Source organism: Phoca vitulina, unplaced genomic scaffold (assembly GCF_004348235.1).
Source record: "Phoca vitulina isolate PV1807 unplaced genomic scaffold, GSC_HSeal_1.0 scaffold4, whole genome shotgun sequence".
Taxonomy (NCBI): domain Eukaryota; kingdom Metazoa; phylum Chordata; class Mammalia; order Carnivora; family Phocidae; genus Phoca; species Phoca vitulina.
The window spans coordinates 33,209,830-33,227,977 of record NW_022589707.1 but is presented as its reverse complement, the minus strand read 5'-3'; the positions used below and the strand labels follow the sequence as shown (position 1 = coordinate 33,227,977).

General features: G+C 42.0%; 1 protein-coding gene across 6 annotated transcripts in view; it reads right to left on the bottom strand.

Annotated features, from left to right (window-relative positions):
- Window positions 1–18,148, bottom strand: part of ELMO1 (engulfment and cell motility 1) — a 514,971-nt gene that overhangs the window by 423,181 nt on the left and 73,642 nt on the right. Inside the window, exon 2 of one of the 6 annotated variants that reach the window (XM_032401764.1) lies at window positions 8,356–8,449. The exons of the other annotated variants lie outside the window; for them this stretch is intronic. The gene's annotated coding sequence lies outside the window, so the exon portion shown is untranslated. The remainder of the gene's footprint in view (window positions 1–8,355; window positions 8,450–18,148) is intronic. 6 annotated transcript variants of the gene reach the window in all.

The following is an 18,148-nucleotide window of genomic DNA, read 5'->3' as shown; positions in this document are numbered from 1 at the left end:
AGACTTCCAGCCCCGAGAACTGGGAGACAATACGTTTCTCTTATTGAACTCATGCAGGCCGTGGTGCTTTGTTATGGCAGCCCTAGCAAAGCAATGTAACATTGAAGACAGAAAGCATAAAGAAGAGGCTGATGATCTGACACAAAAACGCTTAAAATCTTGCCATTCCAAAAAGCACCATAAAAATTTAAAAACAAATAATAAACAATCAAGAAAATAGTTGCAATAGCTGTTGCAACCTGGTATAAATATCCTTAATAATGATCTCTTATAAATATATTTTTTTTAAAAAACCACTTGCAGAACCTAAAAAAAAAAGAAACAAAGTAATCCACACAACAGGAAATGTATGATCAATAAATACCCAAAAGATCTTAATAGCAATAAGAGAAATGCAAAGTAAAAGATCATACCTTTTTTGTCTACCATACTGGTAAGAAATGAACTTTATTGATTGGTGAGAATGTGGGCAAAATAACACTCTCATACATTGATACCAGCAAGAAAAAAAAAGCAAAAGCAAAAGCCCTTTAAAAATAAATAAAATTAATTTCTTTTTAATCCATAAGATGTAGAGTAATAAATTTAGCTATTAGAAGGTCTGTTCTCCTGAAACCACTAAAGCAGGGTTTCTTAACCACAGCACCATTGACATTTTGGATCCGATAATTCTATGCTGTGGGGCTCATCCTGGGCACTGCAGGATGTTTAGCAGGCATCCTTGGCCTCTGCCTAGTATTAGATGCCAGTTACACAATCAAATTGGTCGCTTATAAACTGGAGACAATCAAAATGTCTCCAGACATTGCCAGATGTCCCTTGAGGGACAAAATCATCCCTGGTTGAAAAGCAGGGCACTGAGGTGACTGACTCTAATCTTGCTTTTATAAAAACGTATTATATGGACCAACTTTACAAAGTGGGCAGTAATAGTCATGAATATACTATTTTAACTGCAAAAAAAAAAAAATAAAAGGGAGAGATGAGATGTGGAACAAGAATCACTTAACAGATAAAATTTTTTTAAGTTGCTAAAATCAAGAGGAAAGGGAATTTATATAAAAACATGAAAACCTTGCTACCACTTGAGGACAATTTTGTGACCTTTTACTCTAGCACATTTTCCCTCACACACAGCTCTAGCGAACTCTTGTAGCTTTGGTTTTTGTCCGTCTAGTGAGCTTTTCCAGCTCTTCTCTTCAGGTGGCAGGTCCTGTCCCACAACCAAGAGTGGGCATGTTGGGGCCAATGACAATGCCCACCTCCCTGGCAACAGTGATTGATTGGTCCGAGGGACAGACACATGATCCAAGCAAATCAATTTCTGGGGACCACTCTATGAGGCCTGGAAGGAAGGAGTTCTGTCTTTCTGTGGGGCGTTGTTTGGCAGCTGTCTTCCTCCGTTTGGGGACGGACCATCTGCGATAGGAAGGGATGGGGCAAGGAGAAGCAAAGACAAGCAGCGAAGAGACATAGGAGAGAGGAAAAGGGGACAAGAGTCCTAATATATTGAGCTCCAGGCTCCTTAACCTTTTTCTTCCATCCTCTGAGCTCTCCTAATACTCTTCCTACATATATGAGCCCATAAATTCCCTGTTATGCTAAGTGAGTTTGAGTTAGGTTTCCATCACTGGTAATTGAAAAACTCCTAACTAATACATCAACCCTATCATATCTGTTTACCTGCCCCAAGTTATAATCTTGCCAGTCCCTCGAGAGACAACTGGCACACAAAACACACACTGAAGTTACACAATCCGACCCTGGAGCTAAATAGGAATGATATTTTATTCACCAGTTCTAGAGCTCAGATACCTGCATGTCCACATTTCTGACGGAGCCTTCACTGCCTAGAAGCTGCTTGTCCTCTCCTGGCCTACAACCAGGAGTCATGCAGGCATTTCAGGAATTAGCCTTAGCCCGGCATTTCCCATACAACACTGCTGCCTTCAGATATTAAGTAATGTAATGTAAAAAAAAAAAAAAAAAAAAAAAAAAGATGAAGAAGAAGGAAAGGAAAGGGAAGGAAAGAAAAAGTTAAATCTCTTGTAAAACACTGAATGAAATAATAGCTAATTATGGAACCAACTAGTTCATGTACCATATACTTTGTGTAACAACCTTATAAAATCGGTACCATTACTAAACCATTTTACAGACTAGGAAACTAAGATGCACAGACATCAAGTAACTTGCCTAAGATCTCATATCCAAATATGGAGCCCAGCCAGAACTCAATCCACATCTGTCTGATTCCATAGCCATGTTTTTAATCACTATACCACTTTTTTTTTTTTTTTAAAGATTTTATTTATTTATTTGACAGAGAGAGAGATAGCGAGAGCAGGAACACAAGCAGGGGGAGTGGGAGAGGGAGAAGCAGGCTTCCCGCCGAGCAGGGAGCCCGATGTGGGACTCGATCCCAGGACCCTGGGATCATGACCTGAGCCGAAGGCAGACGCTTAACGACTGAGCCACCCAGGCGCCCCACTATACCACTTTTTTAAAAAAGTTCCTTTACTATAGGGCTTCTCAGACCTTTAATGTAATATATGTCTACTGTGAAATTTTCGTATGCAATACATAATATTTTCCAAATGTATCTTTCTAGAAAAAAATTTTTTTTTCATGGAGCACCTTTCATGGAGCACTGGTTTCATATGGGACACACTTTGGGAAATGATGCTTTGAGACCATTTTCCTCCTTTGTTTCCCTGGAAAAAAAGAAGTGCTGAATAGTTTTGGCCAGATACACAGTGGAAAGTGGCAGAGAAAACTTTCCTTTAGTCCCATATTGAATTATCATCACCTGCGTCTATGGGATTAGCTCCAGGAAAGCAGCCCAATTCTTTTGAGTAACTCTTTCCAATTCACATTGGACAGTAAAAATTCAATTAACTACAACTTCTACTGTGCAAATGAGCAGAAGATAAACAGCAGAAGAAACTGAGTATTTGTATTTGTGAGAGCTTGAATCTCAACATCTCCCCCTTCCTGCCTTAAAACTTTAGATGGTGGGGCGCCTGGGTGGCTCAGTTGGTTAAGCGTCCACCTTCGGCTCAGGTCATGGTCCTGAGGGTCCTGGGATTGAGCCTGGAGTCGGGCTCCCTGCTCAGCAGGGAGCCTGCTTCTCCCTCTCCCTCTGCCCCTCCCCCTACTCCTTCTCCCCCTCTTGTTCACTCTCTCAAATAAATAAGTAAAATCTTTAAAAACAAAACAAAAAACTTTGGATGGTGATTCAGGGCCTATATCACATAAACTTCCCACAGCCTGGCTCCCGCCTGCTTCTGAGCACCACCTGTGCGCCCACCCCACCAACCGCACCCCTGCACCCCATCCCCAAATACGCATGCGACAACTCGGTCAGTCATGGCAAACAGGCTTTTCTTTAAGATCATCCTTTTGCAGTCCTTTTGCAGGGGCTGTGGGAAGCACTGCACACAGACGGCAAGCCCCAGACCAGCCAGGTCAGGAGTACTCTGCAGGTGCGCCATGGTCTACCAAGTGGGGAGGAAAAGCACCAAGACAATATGGCTTTCTTTCTTCCTGAAACTACTGGCCGTTTCCTGGGCATGGCAAATTCTTGTGCCTCTTGCCTTTGTTCATAACGTTCCCTCTCCCTGGAATGTCCTTCCCTGCCACCCTTGGGTTGGCTTCAAATATTCCCACCTAGACTTCAAAGCCAGCCTCCTGTGCTAGGTCCTCCAAGAGATTTCCCTGACCCCACAGCCGCCCAAGCTAAAAAGCAACTGCCCCGGGTGTCTTCTTCCGTGCTTGCGATGCACCTGCCAGAGCACCTTTCCATACTTGATGCTATTAGTTTATGAGTCCCCCAAGGGTGGGGATCATAGATCTTATTCATCTCTGCACCTCCAGTCCTGACCAGATGGTGTGGAGAATAGCAGCTCAATAAACAGTTTTCAGACAATTGAATGAATAAATGAATGAATCACTCTTTCCTTAAAAGCAAAGTCAGAGGTTTAAAAAAAAAATGTGAAGGATTACTCAAGCCAATGATGCATTTTTAAAATCCAGAATTCCTTTCTCAGAAAACCTTCAGGCACTTCTTCAAGCAGCAGCTATTCATTTGTCCCACTGGATGGGAATAGAATTAGAGGTGCTCAGAGGTGAGAATAGGGCCTACTCCAGATTTGTTTTTCCTCCTGGAGAAAGTCTCTCAGAAACAAGAGGAGACAGGAGCTGAGCTGCTGGTTCTTTGCCCTTTGCTAGGAGCTCTCTTACACTTTGGGAATCAGCATCTCAACTGGAAAGGTCATTATTTTACAAACTAAGGCACACACTTCCTCCTTTATTCTGGTTTTTGGATATTTGCTTTTCAAATTCCTTTTCAGTTGTTGTAATGCCATTGACTGCTCCCCTCCTGCCCCCCCAGGCCCCCCCAGCCCCCCTGCTCCCAGCAGGCAAGCCTTGTCACTCCTGATGTGTGCTGACATTCCCCAGTGGCAGAGGCAAAGCTCAGGCCCAGCTCTCTATCTCCGAACCCAGACTCGAGGCCACAGGAAATGCTGGAGCGTTTCCACCATCCTGTGAGCCAAACACTCAAAGTTTCCAAACCTGCTGATCAAAAAACAATATGTGAAACTTCTTTCTCCCTCTCTCTCCAGCAACAGCCGAGCTCTAAAGGCCACCCTAGTAAATTCGATTGCATCAGATGAGCCGCGAGCGCCTTCCGCGAAGGCGGGGTGCTGGGCCGTGCCCCCACAGCCTGCCACTGGACAGCTGGGCCCAGGGTTAGTCACGCTGAAGGGCAAGGCACGCACGGCGCAGCGTCACATCCCAGCACGGCACAAGCCTCTGCCTTTCTCTCCCTCCTCAGCCCTTCGGGTTTAATTTCTCCAGAGGAACACGAGCAGGCAAGTGAGTGTGAGGTCAGATGTCCGCCTGGGTGGCAAGCCGGGTCCTGCCAGGCCCACAGTTCTGTGACTTGGGACAGTTACATGACGTGCCCAGCCTTCAGTGTCCTCCTCCGTGACCCTGGAACAACAGTGGAACCTTTCTCACAGGATGCCGGGAAGACTAAACATATAAAGCAATGAGAACAGGGCCTGCTAGGGTAGTATTAGTGAGTACTGATTTAGCAGGCATGCGTACCTGGCTTCAGCCCCCGGGGCCTCCCTAGTGAAACACACAGAGGTCCTACCGTGGTTCTTCCTCCCTTTGGCATCAAAACAGAACTGGACAAACTCTTCTGACACTAGAGAGGAATGATAACCCGGTTTCAAGTCCAGGGAGGTTTTAGAGATATGATCACTTTTTCTTTTTTCTGGGTTTTAAAAGATGAGCGCAAGTTTCTAGGCGAGTGACGAGGCTGGGAGGAATTGGAAGGGGAAGGTTAGTGTTAAGATTCGGGAAGGATCCACCTGCCTTTCAAGGGCAGAAATACCTGAGCAGATAACCTGATGGAATAAAACAGACCCATTTTCTGTCCCGACCCATGTCTCACAGGAAAGCTCTCTAAGTATAGAGAGGTGACCGGGACTCAACTTCTCAATCCTTTCTCTCCAAGGACAAGTGGGTGTGGTCTTCAGTTCTGAGACAGTTAAGAGTCCCTCAAGAAGGACGGAAGGGGTGCTCTCTACACGGAGAGGGACCTGCCCCACTATCACTGCACAGCTTCCCAGCTGCATGTCACTCCAGCCCTGCAGAGTGACTTCCAACCTCACAGTCTGAGGGCCAGATCCATCCAGCTGCCCCACTCACTGACTTCGCTGTCCTGTTTTCCAAGTGAGTAGCCCTAACGCAGTAATGTTATACCCAGCAAGTTGACGGAGGGGACGCATGATCCAGCTAGGGCCTGATGAGCATGCTTGCCTGACCTGGGCCCCGCTGCTCCCCAGAAGCTGGGGTTTTTGTGGGAACCAAGGCCCTGTGGCCAGTGGTGACAAGCAGTAATACTAGGGTATCACATCCTGGCTCTAGATAGAACTTTGAAATGTTTCTCAGGAAAGTTTCCGTTTGAAAACATGAATTTCAGGGCTTTCGACAGCTTATCCCTCTGGTAATGAGGCACAAGCCCACACCCCCAGCAAGATAAACAAAAAACAAAACCTGACTTTTCTCTCTTATCCCCTTCACCTTGGGAGGCCCTGTCAAGCCCCCCAGGATTATATGATAGAAATCTCCTCTTCTGGCTTTTATCTGGGCTCCCTCACAAGTTCGCTGCAATGTGCCTTAAGATAAAATGCTGTCAGGGCACATGCTATCCGCACTGACAGGGGGCCACACTTTGAAGAGTTTTTCACACAAACACCAGGATCATAGTGGATCCAGTGGGCCAGTGTTTGCTGTTGGTGAACAAAAGGATTACTCTTCCATAGGCATTTATGTGAATCTAGAAATTCCTTACCGTGTTCATTTAAAAATAAAAAATAAAAATAAAACTGGTACAAACTGGGGGAAAGATGGCCTGCCGTTCTTTTCTGAAAACCAGTATTACTGATTACAGCCTGGAGTTGCCAGTCTGCTTACTGCCAACCCGAGGATCACGTTCTGGATGGATTTTTTTTGTTGCAAGCTCATTTCCTCTTCACTTTCCCCTGGAGAGTGCTTCCCTACACTCAGTTTTCGTGCCCTGGGAAGAGGGGAGATTAAAAGCTGACAAGAGGAAAACAGAGGGACTTCTAACTCAGTGTGGCAGTTTGCTGAGTACCTTTTAAAATTTACTTTGGTAAATGAACAGGATGCTGATGATTTAAAAATCTTTTTTAGGGGCCCCTGGGTGGCTTGGTCAGTTAAGCGTCTGCCTTCGGCTCAGGTCATGATCCCAGGGTCCTGAGATGGAGCCCCACATCAGGCTCCCTGCTCAGCAGAGAGCCTGCTTCTCCCTCTGCCCCTCCCCCCTGCTTGTGCTTGCACATGCTCTCTCTCTGTCAAATAAATAAATAAAATCTTTAAAAAAACTTTTTTATCTGCACTCAGTTCTGGAAAACTTGGGATTCAACCTGTTAATATCTGCTTTGATAAAGACTCAGTCAGGCAAAAACCAAACCAATAATAATAAAAACAACCACAAAAATGTGAGCGAGATTGTGAAAAAAAAAATTAGAAAAGGCTGTCATGCATCTTATCATTTTCCTATTACGATATACTCTGCCTTGCCTAGAAAAGAGGTCAGATATTATAAATCTTTATGGAACACTTGAGTTCTGCTGACAGGTCTGGTAATGGGGTCAGATTCTAGGACCTAATTATCTGAGGCATGAATTTAATGAATGAGGTCAAAGAAAACCTGATTTTACTTGGACACCTAAGAATCTTACTTTTTTCATCTTTTCAAATCAAAGCTAACTGCTCCAAACTTTATAGAGGCAAGATGGCATAAGAAAGAAGACAGGTTTTGGAATCAGACAGATTTGGATTTGAATGTGAAAATGGGTAATGTTCTAGGCCAGGGTACAAGATTATAAGATTTGCATTTTGCCTTAGGCTATGGGAAGAACACACTGGAATGCAGCAAGAATAGTCAGACTGGTGGAGTTTGGTAAGAAAGAGATTGAGCACAGTGGCTTGGGCTGATATGGTGCCTTGGCAATGGAGAAGGTGAAGGATTTATGAGGCCTTTAAAAAATAAAAATCAACAGGAATTAATGATAGACTAGATACAGAAATGAGGGAAAAGCTGGAGCTAAGGGTGACCCAGGATTCTGGCTTACTTAACAGAAGAGATGGCGATGTCATTTATTGAAGTAGGACTACTCCAAATGGAAGATAAGCTCTTGGCCAATCTGTTGACCACTATCAAGTCAATGGATGTATACACTCAACCAGAGGAACCAGTGGTCAAGTTCAAGCCACCAGTACAAGAGATACCCCTCAGGGCACCTGGGTGGCTCAGTCGGTTAGGCGACTGCCTTCGGCTCAGGTCATGATCCTGGAGTCCCGGGATCGAGTCCCACATCAGGCTCCCTGCTCAGCTGAGAGTCTGCTTCTCCCTCTGACCCTCCCCCTTCTCATACTCTCTCACTCTCTCATTCTCTCTATCAAATAAATAAATAATCTTTAAAAAAAAAAAAAAAAGAGATACCCCTCTTACTCACCTCTTCCTTATGGACCTCTTTGCTTCACTGCAGATTACACCTAAAATTCATGGCCATTTTCTTCTTAATTAAGTTGAGAGGCATCAGGGCACAACAGTTAGAGCCACAGATTGGACTCAGATTGCATGTATTCTAATCCACTTTCACTGCCTCTTAGCCTTGTGGCCTTGGGAGAACGGCTCTCTGTGCCTCAGTTTACTCAACTGTAAAATGGGGAAAACCACAGTACCTATCTCACAGCTTTCTTGAGATGAGTAATAAGATGATGACGGTAAAAGCTACTGTTTATATGACTTACCATGTGCCAGGCACCCTCCTGAGCAGTACAGGTAAATGAACTCATTCAGTCTTCCCAACAGTCCTAGGACATACGTGCTGTCAAAATCCCCATGCTAAAAATGAAGAAATACAGTCACTGAGGAAACCAGCCACTAACTTGGCTAGTTAGCAATCTAGCCAGCCCAAAAGTCTATGTTCTGTACCATTACAGTGAATTTCCTTTGATCTTAATACACACAAAATGCTTAGAACAGGGCCTGGCACATGGTGAGAGCCAGTCAATATTAGCTCTATTAATCTGCAAATCCAGGATTTTACAACAAATATGGTTCATGAGGAAGAAGGAGGCTTTAGGCACTTTTCCATTATGGATCCCTATTGTACCTTCCCACTTGGTACTAACATAATATTGTCGGTGACGTAGTGAACTTGGTTCTGACTTTGACTCCATGGAAGGGATCCTATGGCTGAGCTTTTCAGGCTCACCACAGACTTACTTCTTGACACTGTGACAGAATCTGCAGTTTGATCCTACCTCTGAAAGCTCTGCGGGAAAAGTACCCTGTGACTCAAGCATAACCTCCTGTCAGGTAAAACTGGGATCTCTTGACGGCCTCTATGTTTTTACCTTTCCACTTAATGAATGGATAAACTTTTGTGTGAGTTGAATGTACTCTCCTACCTCCCTAGACAAAGAACAGAGGGACTCTCTTATAAGCTGATAACGATTTTATTCCCACTAACAAGGAATAATCTTAATGGACATCTAGCTCTGTCCAAGTATATAGCCTCAGAACAAGTACTCAAAACTGAAATAATGACTTTTTGGTATGAGGCCCCAGCATTTAATGAGCTTATTATGGAAAAAAAAACCTAAATAGCAAAGCAATTCATTCAGGTATAAGACAGCTTACTGGGAAGTTACACAGCTTAAAGTAGAAGTTTACAAAACTTGACTGAGATTTAAAAAAAAAAAAAGAAATGAGGTAGATAGACATTTCAAATATTAACTTAAAGACTGTCCCAGCAAAAATTCATGCAGCTACATGCTAAGGCACAAATTACTGGGGGACCAAGAGACACAAAATACCTTTCTAAGAAAAATCCAGGATCTGCCTGAGGTTACTCCTTGACATACCCATGAAGAGGTAGGGTGGCTGCCCACTCAAAAGTGGGATTAAATTAGGCTCATCCAATTTCCATAGGATTTCAACCCAATCCCCAGATCAACCAACGAGGAAAGGCACATGCCATAGCAAGTAACTGCCAAGAAGAGTAAAGAGTAATTGCACTCTGTACCTTTACCAGTATGTGCAGTATTGAACACATTGCCCTCTACACAGATGGTGACTGCTTTGTTTTCACTAGGAAAACTGTATAAAGTCTTAAGGCTTAATAACAGGAAATCTATTTAATAATTTATGGTAAAGCTATAAGAAGTAGTCATTAAAAAATCATGTCTAAAAAATCTGTGACACTAGACAATATTCCCAATATACTTCATTGATTCATTTATATCCATTAACATTTAAATATTAATAAATATTTATTCCAGTAGACACTCACTACAATGCCAAGAACTCAGAACAACTAGAACTCTCATACATTATTGGTTAAATAGTAGGTCTCCGGGGCGCCTGGGTGGCTTGGTCGGTTAAGTGTCTGCCTACAGCTCAGGTCCTGGGATTGGCCCAGAGTTGGACTTCCTACTCAGCGGGGAGTCTTCTTCTCTCTCTCCTTCTCCCTCTGTTCAGTCTCTTGCACTCTCTCTCTCTCTCTCAAATAAATAAATTTAATAAAAATCTTTAAATAGTAGGTTTCCTTTAAGAAACAGTTTGGGTGGTTTCTTACAATATTAAATGTACCTTTTCCATATGACCCAGAAATTCCACTCCTAGGCATGTACCTAAGAGAAACGAAGGCATATGTTCACACAGTGCCTTGTAAGTGAATGTTCATAGCAACTTTCTTCATAAAAGCCAAAAACTAGAAACAACTCAAATGCCCATCAATGGATGAATGGGTCAACAAGTTGTGGAATATCATCCATATAATGAAAGAATACTCGGCAATAAAAAACAATGAATTACTACACATGATAACAGAAATGACTCTGAAGAGCATTGTGCTAAATCAAGGGTCAGCACACTTTAGCCTACAGGCCAAATCTGGCCCTCTGCCTATTTTTGTCAACAAAGTTTCACTGGAACAGCTCTGTGTACCTTCGGTTTATATATTTTCCAAGACTGCTTTCATGCCATAACCAGCAGAGTTGAGTACTTCCAACAAAGACCCCATAGCCTACAAGAATGTTTACTATCTGAATCTTTACAGAAAAAGTTTGTCAATCCTCATGCTAAATAAAAACAGCCAGATACAAAAGAACACATACTGTATGATTCCATTTATATGAAATTCTTGAATAGGCAAACTATATTGATGGAAAACACATCAGTGGTTACCAGGGTGTGGGCAGAGGGGTTTGACTCTCACAGGTCACACAAGGGAACTTTTTAGAGTGATGAAAATGGTTTGTATCTTGGTTGTGGTGATGGTTACATGACTGTACACATTGGTTAATGTACACTCACTGAATGAAAAGCGATTAGTTTTGTTCTATCTCCACAAAGCTGACCAGAAAGGACATATACAGGTAATATAATATAATATATCAATTACTACCTCTTACTAGATGTTACCAGGTACTACCTCTTGTAAGGTATCCTTCCAAGTGCTGGGAAGGTGACATTGAATTTTGTGTTGAGACCAAGTTTCTGCCCAGACAGTGCAGTATAAAATGGCAGACTCTCACACTGACCCATAGTAGACCCACAGTATAGTTTAGTTTAACTAACTATTAAAGGGCTCGTTTCTTCATCCTAATCTTTCTCTAGACACTGTCTCTTTGCAGTCTCATACGATCCCATAGATATATTTTAAATGTATATGCAAAACCCAAATTTTCCTCCCTTCCCCCTTCCTTCCCTCTCTGTCTCCTTTCCTCTTTTCCTTCATTATTTCCTTCCTTCCTCCTCAAATAGCCAACTGCCTACTTGATACAGATATTTAGTTATCTCACAAGCATCTCAAAAAGCATATCTGAAACTAAACTCCTTTCCCCCAGAATTTGTTCCTCCTTCAGAGTTCTCCATATCAGAAAATGGGACTGTGGTAGACCTTTCCACTAGGTTTTCCGTTTCTACTCTTCTTCTGAGCACCAGAGAGGATTTCACTTCCAGCTCCTTGAAATAAAAGTAAAGTAAAATAAAAAATACCCATATACGTCACCTACTCTGGCCAACGACATGTAAGTAGAAGTGCCTGAAGAGTCCGTGTGTGAACCTTCATGTCCTCTCTTCCCTGTCACAGCAAATTTGGTGGACCCAAATTTGTTAAAATGGTGGGCAGTCCAATCACTGAGTTTAGAGGACAGCTGCCCTAGAGGGTCACTTGGATGTGTAGCCCACTTTGCCTGACTGAAGACTGTGCTGTTGGCCTGAGATTTTTGAGGCTGTTGTTACCACCCCAGGACTTAGCTTCCCTGACTAACATAAAAGGACTTCAGGTACTCACGCGAAAACCCAGGTGTCCTTGACACTCCTTCTTCCTTATCGGCCACTTCTCCTCCACCACCAATCCAACTAAACTCTCTCAAATCTATCCCATTTTCTCCATCTTCATTGACATTCCCTAGGCCAAACCGGCATCTCTCAACTGGACTCTTCTAACAGGCCTCCAGTCTCTTCTCCACACAGCCACCAGAGTGGAAACCACAAAAATTTTCTAATGGCTCTTCTGTTTAAGTGCCATTTTCTCCATCTTCATTGACATTCCCTAGGCCAAACCAACATCTCTCAACTGGACTCTTCTAACAGGCCTCCAGTCTCTTCTCCACACAGCCACCAAAGTGGAAACCACAAAAATTTTCTAATGGCTCTTCTGTTTAAGTGCCTTCAATGGCTCCTCGTTGTACTCAGGCTTGAATCCAAAGTCTTTAACAGGTCCACAAAGGCCTATAGAATCCAACCAGTGCCCACCTGTCCAGACCTCATTCATATTTACTCTCACTCTCCCTTTCTCTCTCTCTCCCCACAGTAACCCCCCTCCCTTCATCACAATCTCTGGCCCTCTTTCGGTCGCTCTAGCATGTCAAATTCCTACCATGGAACTTAGTCTCCCCTTCTCTCCATTTTTCCTTTCTGCCCCCAGTTACTTGGAGTCACTCTAAAACACATTTACTACTCCTTTTACTTCTTACCTTTCATTTCTTACTAGAAGGGGAAAAATAACTCTTGAAGAATCTCAAGAAGTGATAAGATTACATTCTCAGAATTCATAATACCATAAGATCTAAACACTGGCAAAAGTAGAAAGAGAAAGGAAGTTATCTCCAGTGCTTGGGAATTGGGGAAAGGAATGAAACAGAGTGAGTAGGAAACCAAAGAGGCCAGGGAAATGTTCTCTGAACTCTAATGACTTCATGACCATCACCGCCCACTCCCATCAGTGCTTCTGTATTTAATCCCAATCCCTCAAAAATCCCTCACTTAATTCAGCTCTAAGACCCTGCACTAGGCCACTAAGTCGCTCAGATGTAAAAGAGTCTGCTCCCTACAGAAGGCCAGAGAATGCCCCCATACATCCCCATCTCGGGGGCCACTATGGTGTCAAAGGATGATATCCTCCCAGCAAGCCAGACTGGAATGCTCAATACATTTTTCCCTTAGGATCAAATTCTCCAAATAGTCTTTATCTGTGTCTTTATTAATACAAAATGAGAATTTAGAGATACTCAGGGGACCTTCATATGGTTGTGTCTAACTTCTGCCAAATATAGTATTGAATCCATGACTAAGAGTGTTCCAAGTTTCAGACAAAAATCTAGAATGTTGAAACATACTTACGCTTAAATTAAGAATCTCCTGAAGAGTTTTACTCACACTTGACCATTTGTGCTTTCAACTAAATGTTAATCCAATTGGAGAAAGAGACTTTCTTTTCATGTTTGTTTGTCTTAAAAATCTTTAGTGAACAGGAAAAATAACACATGAGTTCTATAAGGCATGCTTTAGTGCTTTAATTCTGGTCTTTATTTCTGCTACGGTATTTTTTTTTCCAGAATTCTTTTTTTTTTTTTAAGATTTTACTCATTTATTTGACAGAGAGATAAACAGAGCCAGAGAGCACAAGCAGAGGGACTGGCAGAGGGAGAGGGAGAAGCAGCCTCTGCACTGAGCAGGGAGCCTGATGTGGGACTTGATCCCAGGATCCTGGGATCATGACCCGAGCCGAAGGCAGATGCCCAACCATCTGAGCCACCCAGGCGCCCTTCTTCCAGAATTCCTAATTCTTGTAATTAAGTTAAGAAAAAATTCAAGCCAAACCAAGTTTGTTCTTCCTGTCATTTCAGCATCTTAAAATTCTGTAAGTGTTGTTTGAGAAAGGGGAGCAAAGTAGAGTGCTTTGTAGACACATCCTGTCTTTCAGATGCAAGACAGCTCAGCATATTCCCTTTTCTATCACCACTGATTAAAAAAAAAAAAAAAAATTCAAAAAGTGAATCCTACTGAAGATCGGTCAGAAGCACCTTCCTGACAAAGCTCAAAAAGTTTCTATAAACTCTTATATGTCTAATACTGGAACTTGTTAAAGATTATCTCTGGATGGTATCCAAAACATCTTTATTGTTGACAGTTGTGACTGACTGTCCTAACTTGAAAGGTGAGAAATGTGGGTAACGTTGTTTAGCTTTTACCACATAAAAAGCTCTTTGCCTGCAGAGGTTTACATCTGAGCCTGCATGGAATGGGAAAGCAATCGTAGTTTTCCTGCCTCCTCCCATGGACTGGAAAACACATCCACTTTTACTGAAATAACTTCTAATATCAGGCCACATTTTCACTTTGTGTTTTAAATTCTCTGATGTGGTCCTAAAGTCTTACGGTAAAATCAAAGGCTGTGAAACTTCACAGAGTGAAGAGTCCTTCAAATGAGCACCTGGGAATGAAAGAAGCTGTTTCGGTGAATCAATTCCCAAGCTTGCTGCAGGGGATCATGTTGAAGTGCGGCAAAGAGGAGTGAAGCCAGGAGCTTCAGAGCTCAACAGGAAAGAGATGGCATCCAGGCTCCGGCTAGTTAGCATTGGCCAACACCAAAGCAGCAGCAGGACGTAAAGGGTGGTGGGAGACCTGCTCAACACTGGTCCCTGAAAAAGCTCTCCTCATTAGAAGAAGCAGAAGAGAAAACTATCATCTATTGCATGACCACCGAAGTGCCAATTCTCAAACACAAACTACTCATCTCAGTCATTATTTCTTATGACCAAAACTTTGATCCCAGTGATTATGAAAGTTCAAACCCAGTGTGAAGACACAGGAGAAAATGTGGCTTCCAAGGTAAAGTGGAGAGCTGAAGAGCTAACCAACTAGTTAATCGATGCACACAGTCTGAAAATTCTTTTCCTCAATAGTAGACTCTTGTCTCAGTTGCTTATAATTATTCCAACTCATCTCTTACCTTTTCTTAGGCATAGAGAGACATAGAAAGTACCACCATGAACACCACTCTCCTTCCCATGTTGTCATCATACCAAATATGTGCATTGACTTTAAGCTTCGTAAGTACAAAAGTGTGAAATAGTTAATATTCACTGTATGACCTACTAAAGATTACAACCATTACATTGATAAGAAAACATCTGATAAATGAATCACCAAACTAAGATCCCACTTGTGTTCACCACTAACAAGGTCCTTTCCACCAATGAGGTTTCCAAGGTTATTAAAATGACCCAGAAATTGTTTCTGAATTCTCAGCAGAAAGCCCCATCATAATCAAAGGAACTAGAAGATGTAAAGGAAAATTTAGGTAGAGTTTCCTTACTTTTGCCTCTCAATTTTCATACCTGTGTCTATAAGACAAAGGAAGAAACTATAGTCACATCCTCTAGGAATGGAAAATCCAGTGTATTTTTTGCTTCAAAGTTAAATTATGTTGCATGCGACAACAACAAGCATTATTAGTAAATGACTGTCTATCAGACTTTAGCATTAACTATTTATTATATATTAAAATAGACAAACCAAATTTCCAACATTCCTCTCATTTCATCACACATAGAATTTCTGTGAGGTAGACTGGCAAATACTGTCACATAATCTCATTTTACGAATAGGTGACTGAGGCACAGAAGTTAAAACCCAGCTGGGAATCAGACTTATTCCAATATCCTAACAGCTAATGCTCAAAACAGTAGCCTAAGTAAGACAAAGTTATGGGAACATGTACAAATCAACTGCACTTATCTAAGTTGTATGTTTCTATTTGAAGAGAGGAAGTCAGACTGAGAATTTCCCACCTCACACTGAAGAGTTTCATCCATAGAGCAACTGAAGGCTGGAAAGACATGCAGTTTATACATGACATGCCCTTTCCAAGGTTCATTCCTCTAGAGTCTTTAGAATAGCAACGTCTCCCAACCTGATGCAAAGAACCAGCCCCAACTAAGTAACAGCATTCTCCAAACTCCTCCAAGGGGAAAAAGAGATTCTTTGCTCATTTCAAAATATTACCAAGGGCCTATCTTCCAGCAATCAGGGAGCCTGGAGATCCTGACAAAGAATGAAGGAAACCCAGGTTGCTGCTCACAAGGCCTTTCCATTCTTATTCTCAGCAACCAGACAACAGGCTAAAGAAATCATTGAAAAAATAAAAGAACAAAAAGAGAGCAGATGCTCCTAAAATACTTTACACCTACATAGTTGCATTATGTCTATAAGAATATGAAAGCAGGGGCACCTGGGTGGCTCAGTCAGTTAAGCGGCTGCCTTCGGCTCAGGTCATAATCCTGGGGTCCTGGGATCGAGCCCCACATCGGGCTCCCTGCTCAGTGGAGAGCCTGCTTCTCCCTCTCCCTCTGCCTGCCACTCTGCCTACTTGTGCTCTCTCTCTCTCTGTCAAATAAATAAATAAAATCTTTAAAAAAAAAATATGAAAGCAAAATCTCTTTGATAATCAGTTTTTACAAGCCCAACACTTTCTGGCCTCTGCCTCTTTCTGTCCGCATCTCTTACTCCACTCTTCCTGGCTCACACTCTTCTGGCCACATGGGACTTCTTGAAGTTCCTCAGAAATACTATGCTTCCAACCACTGTTGCCACAACTTCCCATAGCTGCTTGCCCACCTTATTCAGGACTCACCCAAATGTCATCTCCTCACAGAAGCCTTCTCTATATAACCTAATGCCAGTAAAATTGCCAGCACACATACATTCCCGATCATCCTCTTCCCCCCTCTGTCACTCACCCTCCTTTACTCCCCACTTATCACTCCCTTGCACCATATTACACACTCACCTATTTGTTTATTGTCATAATTCCACTCTAGAGTGTAAACTATGAGGTAGGGATGCTGTCCTCTTCACCATTATACCTCTAATCATATAGTAGGCTCTCAATAAATATCTGGTGAATGAGTAATAAATAAATAAACTGATTAGATTTGGGGCAAGCCATTTATTTCTTAGACACTTTAAGGAAATTCCTCAGAAGTACAGTGAAAAATAGCAGGTAACAGGTTCAACTCAGTAAGTGTGTGACCTGGAGAGACTGGGGATAGACGACAGAGGAGAGAATTGGTTACTTAAGCATGGTGCAAATTAAGCATCACCAGACTGTAACAGAAAAAATTGGGAGCATTGGACCCAGGTTCATGTAATCAGAATACTCTAAACAAAAACAAAACAAAACGAAAGCTAGAAATAATAGCCAAAATGCAGTAATTTACAAGAAATTATTTTAGAGCATATAAAACAAGCAGAAATAAACTACAGCAACCATATACTATTTCCCACTATCTTCTCCTCTACACTAACCTCCACTGCAGGCATCATCATCAATCACTGAAAAAATCTAATTCCCTTCTGCCCTGGCTAAATAGGACATCAGAATCACTAACACACAAGCCAACTGCAATTCCTTAAAGCCTTTTAGAAAAGTAGACAAATTAGGAATAGAGGGAAACTTCCTTCCCAAAGGATGTCTAAAAAGCCTACAGCAATCATCATTCTCAATTACGAACAACTGAGCATTCCTTTTAAAATTGAAAACAAAGCAAGGAAGTCAAATAGAACCACCTCTCTATTAAATATTGTGCTGGAGGTCCCAGCCTACACAATAAGTCAAGAAAAACAAACATTATAAGGATTGAGGAGAGATGGGATGCCTGGGTGGCTCAGTCAGTTAAGCATCTGCCTTCGGCTCAGGTCATGATCCCAGGGTCCTGGGATCAAGCCCCGCATCAGGCTTCCCGCTCAGCAAGGAGTCTGCTTCTCCCTCTCCCTGCTGCTCCTGCTTGCTCTCTCGCTCTCTCTCTCTCTGTCAAATAAATAAATACATAAATCTTTATTTTAAAAAAAAGGTTTGAGGAGGGAAAGCAAATTTGTCATTATTCAGAGGATATAATTATCTACCAGAAACTTTATTAGTATTAATAAGATAGTTTGTCCAAGTTTCTTAATATAAGATCAATACATAGAAGTTATTTTCATTTCTATACACCAGCAATAAAGAATTAGAAAGAGCAATCTTTTAAACATACAATTTACAAGAATAATAATAATAAAGATAGCAATATATCAAACTTTTACAAGAGCTTTCCACATAAAATAATGAAATTTATTGAAAAATTTTAAATACCCCCAAATAGATGGAGAGACATAAAAATTTGAGTAAGAGGAATCAATATGGTAAAGATATCAACAAGGATATGTAACAAATATATAGGCCGGAGAAGGGCCTACACAAAGATGACA